Source organism: Octopus bimaculoides, chromosome 7 (genome assembly GCF_001194135.2).
Source record: "Octopus bimaculoides isolate UCB-OBI-ISO-001 chromosome 7, ASM119413v2, whole genome shotgun sequence".
In the NCBI taxonomy this organism is placed as follows: Eukaryota; Metazoa; Mollusca; class Cephalopoda; order Octopoda; family Octopodidae; genus Octopus; species Octopus bimaculoides.
Window position 1 is genome coordinate 32,247,544 of NC_068987.1, and position 6,845 is coordinate 32,254,388.

Sequence of the window (6,845 nt, forward strand, 5' to 3'; positions counted from 1 at the left end):
TGTGTGTGTGTGTGTGTGTGTGTGTGTGTTTGTGTGTGTGTTTGTGTGTGTTTGTGTGTGCGTGTAATAATTCTTAGAGATGTCAACTGAGTAAAATATGTTTAGTTGAGGAGGTTTAATAAGAGTGAAATAGGTCCGTTGCTTTCAACAATTGCTTCCAGGTTCATATCCATTATCAGCTGCAGTTTACCAGTAATAATTGGTTTAAACCATTTACACTTCTCACATCAAATGTTTTCTTCGTATTCTTAATTTAAAACATAACTATTTTAAACCCAATAAGTACTTAACTATTATGAAGCAAGGTTTATATATAAAGAATTTTAAATGGTGAGAAAGTATATACGAAAGTGTATATATTTTGAGAGACGTGAAAATACATTTATTAGGTTGTTCCGAAAATAATAGCCGCTCTAAGTGTTCTGTTTTGAAACGCAATTTTATCATAGTATTTTAATTACATTTTAGGTGAATTTCGACATACTTAATAATTGATGTATGCTCTTTGATAATTTTCTGCTTATTTCAGACAGAAAACATTCTTGAAGCCTAAGTGCCCTTAATTATGAACATGACAAAAAAGGACCTTCGCTTACTTTTCTTGCATGAGCTCAAGATTGGGTACAATGCCTCTCAAACTGCTGCCAATATCAACAGAGCATGGGAGAGGGTTCCACAAGTGATCGCATAGTACGAAGGTGGTTTCAGAAATTCTGTAGTGGTGATGAGAGCCTTGAAGATGAAGAAAGTAGAGGTCGGTCATGCTGTCTTGACAATGAACAATTGAAAGCAGTTGTTGGACAAAACTCACCTCAAAGTGTCAGAGAAATGTCTCAGGCACTTGGCGTCGGTATTGCAACGGTCTCATGCAATCTGCAGAAGGTTGGTGAGATGAGAAAGCTCGATAAATGGGTTCCGCATGAGCTCAATGAAAATCAAAAAGTTCAGCATTTTGAAGTGTGCTCAATGCTCTTTCTGCGAAACTCCAATGATCCTTTTCTTCACCGAATAGTCACTTGTAACGAAAAGAAGATCTTTTATTATAACCGTAAACGATCAGATCAATGGCTTGATCATGATGAGTCCTCCAAACATTTTCCAAAGCCAAAGATGCATCAGTAAAAAATTATGTCTGGTGGTCTGCAATTGGTGTTGTCCATTACAGCATTCTGCAAGCCAATCAGAGCATTACATCAGAGGTTTACTGCAATCAATTCGCTGAAATACATGCTCACTTTCAAAAAAATGAGACCTGCATTGGTGAATCGGCGTGACCCAATTCTTTTCCACGATAATGCAAAACCACATGTTGCAAGAATGACGCTGCAGAAACTCTCAGACTTGGGATACAAGACTTTACCACATCCTCCATATTCTCCTGATCTTTCACCCACTGACTACCATTCTTTGAAGCATTTAAACACATTTTTAAATGATAAAACTTTCAGGTCCAAACCAGAGGTGGAATCAGCTTTCAAAGATTTTTTAGTCTCAAAGCCAATAAGATTTTTTCAACGAGGCATAAATAATCTTGCTGATCGATGGCAGAGATGCAGAGATGTTCACAGCTCATACTTTGACTAAGAAAAAACATTTCTATTGTTAATTTTTCCAGAATAAAATTATGTTTCTGAAATCGGTAATTATTTTCGGAACAACCTAATAATAAAGTTTTTAACTTCGACATGGTGGTAAAATGTTCGAAGGAAAAACAACTGACTGGTACTTACTGGTGCTTATTTTGTCTACTTCTCGAGGAATGAATGTTAAAGTTTTCCTAGAAGTACTTGAAGTTAGGAAATAAAAGAAGGTTAGTAGCAGGTGCAAGAAGTATTGTATGGTACTCGAATAAATTGCCAAAATTAACAGATTGTTTATGTCTAGGTAAAAAATATGACAGCCGCTGTTGTATGGGAACATGTCAACTGCAATAAAAGGGCAGAAAATCGAACGAATATCGAATATTATCTTTTGCTTGCTTTAGTCAATGCACTGCGGCCATACTAAGGCACCGCATCGAAGTGTTTAGTCAAACAAATCGCCCCCTGTATTTATTTTATGCCTGTTAGTTATTGTATCGGGTTCTTTTGCCGAACCGCTAGTTTACGAGGATATAAACAAATCAAGCAGCGGTGATAGACTGGACAAATACGCGCGTGCACACACACACACACACACACACACACACACACACACACACAACGAGCTTTCATATAATTTTCTTCTACCAAATTCACTTACAAGGCATTAGTTGGCTGGGAGCTATAGTGGAAGTACTGCGCAATGGGACTGAACCCCCAAATCATCTTGTAAAGCGATTTTCTTGACCATGCCTGACTGAAATTTAAAGTCAATACTTTATAAAGAGTGATTTGAACTCACGAGCAATAGTTTATAAGACTGGTAACTTAAATCGCATGAGACATGGGCGAAGAATGCCGATATTTCATACATTATAAAAGCAAAGTAAATGATAGTAATAAGTGTTGTCAGAATGCGTGAAGGAAATAATCTTCCTTATAAACTTAGGCACGAATGTAATGGATGGCGGCAGTGGAGTGTTAGACTAATGGCTTGAAATATTTTGATTCTGAATTCCATGTTCTGAATACTACACTTAGTAGCTTCTACTACGCATCATCTTCATTTATACGAAACTATAGAAACTAACCGAATTTTCATGACGATAAGAAATGCTGATTTACGTGTATTTGTCACAATATATTATTTTTAATGGAATTCATGTTTAAAAAAGATTAATAGCAGTTTGTAAAATCTATTTCCCCAGTTAGTATAGATTGTTTTAGGAAAGATGAATTTTTATTAATCATATGACTTTTATGTCATAATCGCAATTTGGCATGTGTTATTAATTTTCTTTTGTTTTTATTTTCAAATTAAAGTAAAAAAAAAAATTCTCCTTAAGTATCGCCATAAAAGATAAAAAACAATTGATAAACAAACACTCGGATTTAAAAACATATTAATAATGGATACTAAATTGTGGTGTTGATGGTAATAGTGATGACGGCGGTATTGATGGTGGCAGTAGCAATTGAAATATAGTACACTCTACAGCAAGAACAATGATAAATGATGACCAATGTTCAATAGCGACGTTGAACTCTCAAACAACGTATTAAATAAATATTCTACAAATTGCTCAGTTTATTCCATCAGAAATCTAGAAGGCTAAAGTGCGAATGTCTCTGGAGCCCAATTACTCGTATATACTATTGATTTATTCTTATTATACAAATTGGATCACTAGACCACAATGTCCACCTAGTTGGACAACTGTTTTGTTTGGGCAGAAATAGTTGATCGCTGGAGAAAAAATTAGTGCAGTTTACTGTTCCTAAACTTGTTGCCTTGTCCCATGTTACAAATAACATTACTATCCCTTAGATAGACACAGGATAACCGGGGAGAACACCATATATATTGAAGTGTGATTAGATTGCTTGTTGCATGTGAAACGGCAGCTCTTGTAGTTAATATTGAACCTCATCTAGCAAACTGATTTGTTACATGTGAAATGCAAAGAAGCAAATTTTTAGTAGCCCTTACACGTTACAGGTAGGAATTTCGTGTTGAGGGTCTTGAGACTCTCCTCACAAATCTGTAACGGATGGGAATGGGAAATGCAAGGTTTATGCTCAATTCACACAAGAAATACTAGTGGAAAATATAGAATCACACAGTTTTGATTCATGCGGTTATTTTTATGAATTTATATCTTTGTAGACAATTCAATTTTTCTAGAAAAGCAATTCTGTATATTTATTAATTTACTACTCTTTTGGCGTGTGGCTAAGGAATTAGGCTATTCGGCTCACGATCGTTGTGTCCTTGAGCAAGACACTTTATTTCAAGCTGCTCAAGTTCACTCAGTTGGTAAAAATGAGTAGTACCTGTATTTCAAAGAGCCAGCCTTGTTACACTCTGTGTCACGCAGAATATCTCCGAGAACTACGTTAAGTGTACGTGTGTCAGTGAAGAGCTCAGTCACTTACACGTTAATCCCACGAGCAGGCTGTTCCGATGATCGGATCAACTGGAACCTTTATCATCTTAACCGACGGAATGCCAGTGCGTACTACTTTGGCCAGCTTGCCGAGAGATTATATTTATGATGCCAAGACAGCACCGTAAGTAGATGGCATATATAAAAAAAGAAAATACTGTTTGGCAGTGAGCAGTCATCTACACATGTGACGTGGGGATACACGTACTTTAAATATTTTTGAAAAAGCTTCATAATTAATTAGTTTGAGTGTTTAAAGAAACTATATAAAATAATAAGGCAGGATTGTGAGATGAAATAAAATAAGCATTGCCGTGTCATTCGTTAGCTAGCAGTGCAGAGTCAAATGTTTTTTGCTGGCAACCTAGCTGAGGAAGAATGACCTCTATGGAACCCAACAGTATCACATGAAAGTAAACAGCTTTCGATCGAGTCTGAAAAATTCAACTCTGTTTACGCTAGCTTATGATGCTTTTAGCATCATGATCCGGTTTAATACCAATCTAGAACCACTGGACGTCTTCTCTCCACGATTGGCAATTTAATGATTATTCCATATGGTATTCGATTTTCAGAATATTTATTTACTTGCATAGACACAACAAGTATCCAATTTCAATGGGAAGAGTCTATAAAATCAGTTTTTGCAGGAAAAGTTAGGAAAAAAAACAACGAAAACTTGCAACAGAACAAGAAACTTTCCTGAACTGTCGAACACGGTCTAGAGCACGGACCCATGCGGTTGCAAATCGAACTTACTAACCACAAGACAACGCTTGCTGCATGTAATTTGATTATACCATGCACTACTGATTAGAATATGAACATTGTAACCTGAATACATCGATTAAATCTTAGTATACCCTGTTGAGAATATTGTGAAAATTTGTCGTCACTTTCAGAAATAACAAATTATTATAGACTTAACAACAGTAAGCAAAAAACATTTATATGTGTGGCTCCATAGCTCAGATGGTTAGAGCGCTAGTCTAGTAAACTAGAGGTCGAGAGTTCGAATCTCTCAGGAGCCTTCTGTCTTAATTTTTAAGAAATATCCTCCAAAATTGTAGTCTCTTTATTATTTTCCCTTCGTCCTTCATATTTTGAATAGAAGTAATATCTTCTCTCGCATAATCTATGGTATTTCGTTTGTCACACCGTGAAACGAAAGCACAATCGAACTTTTTAACTTAATGCACTAAGTTCGAGTGTTATGCGGGTAAAAGTTAAAACTATGGAATACAATTGAAGACATAAGCGAAATCTTCATAACTGTTATAAAACGTAGAGTTTTAGCTCTGTTAATAACTATACTCATACACGATGTCTTAGGTAGAATTCGACTGGATTCCAGTCCTCTATCGTGGCTTCCATACCTCAGTGATGTTGAAATGGTTACTGAAATTCTTAACACGCTACTTCAAGAGGAAATTAAATGACATCCGTGTCAGCGACACATTTTCAATCTCGTCTTCAATTCTCATCTTTACTGACAACAAAATCTCTTTCTAACTACAACATATGGTTTCTGAAATATATCTGTCAATGATATCTTATTAATATAAATGTTTGATCTTATTAATAGCAAAATACAAAGCAATCAAATATTAATAAAATTATCATTCTATACATTTAAGTAGAGTTCCACACATATAATAATAATAAAAAAAAGGTGAGAGTCTGACAGCCACAACTTGTGAAACTTCAAAGTCATTATTAAACCTTTTCAACTATCAATGAAATCCATAAATGACCTCACATTTATAAATTATTTATTAACACATCTGTATAGAACAGGGATTCTCGGGCATTTCTTTTATCTATGGGCCCCTTTGATTACTATTTCATTCTGGTGGACCCCTATAGCCATTCGATGTTTATTAACTTTTGTAGGAACTTCTTTTATTGAGACTTCTTACAAAATTCTTATTTTTGATTTTGCATTAACTTGTGTAGGTTGGACTATGTAAAATGTAAGAGAAAGAAACCAAGCTGTTTCTTGTGATAAATACCAATACATACATATAAAGCAAACAATTTTCAAGGGCCCTTAAAATACAGTTGTAGTTCCCCAATCTACTAGTTTGTTATGTGCTCCCCCCAAATTTTATATTGACCCCAATTGAGAACCACTAGTTCAATATTTTCAGAAACCCGAGTTCGATACAATATACCTTCATTCCCGACATTGGTATATAATTTAAAACTTTTATCTGTTTCAGTCATTAGACTACGGCCATATTGGAGCACCGCCATGAAGGCATTTTTATTTAGTCAAATAAATTGACCCCAGTACTTATTTTTTGAAACCTGGTACTTATTCTATTCACTCTCTTTTTGCTGAACCTTTAAGCTATGTGGACGTAAACAAACAAACAAACAAACAAACACCAGTTTTCAAGCGAAGTACACAGAGATATTCAGTGTGACACAGAATGTAACAAGGCTGGTTCTTTGGAGCCCATCGATTATGTGTGGTGCGGGTATGTGTATGTCTTTATATCCGTGTTTGTGCCAAAACTGCTTTTCAGCTGACCAAAAAGACATTCGGGAGTCACTTGCACAAGATCTTGATTGCGTCAAGAACGATGAAAACTTTTTTGAAAACTTTGCATAGGCCTCTGAGCACGTATCGCCAAGCCTTTGGCAAAATTCGATGCAGATTCTCTGCTCAACTTTCTATGTACACAGCGAAAGTGAGCTAGGAAGTTAAAACTTAGTGCGCATGTCTAGCGCACTAATCACTCTGTGCCTAGGTTTACTTTGTACGCTTTAGCTTCGTTACTATGGAAACAGTCCGGATACTTATTGATCAGAC

The 6,845-nt window shown here is 35.7% G+C and overlaps 1 non-coding gene across 1 annotated transcript; it reads left to right on the forward strand.

The window, feature by feature from the left end:
• The first annotated feature begins 4,984 nt into the window (after positions 1–4,984).
• Trnat-agu (transfer RNA threonine (anticodon AGU)) lies at positions 4,985–5,058 on the forward strand. Its single transcript has one exon. It is a non-coding gene; the product is annotated as a tRNA-Thr (tRNA).
• The last annotated feature ends 1,787 nt before the right edge of the window (positions 5,059–6,845 follow it).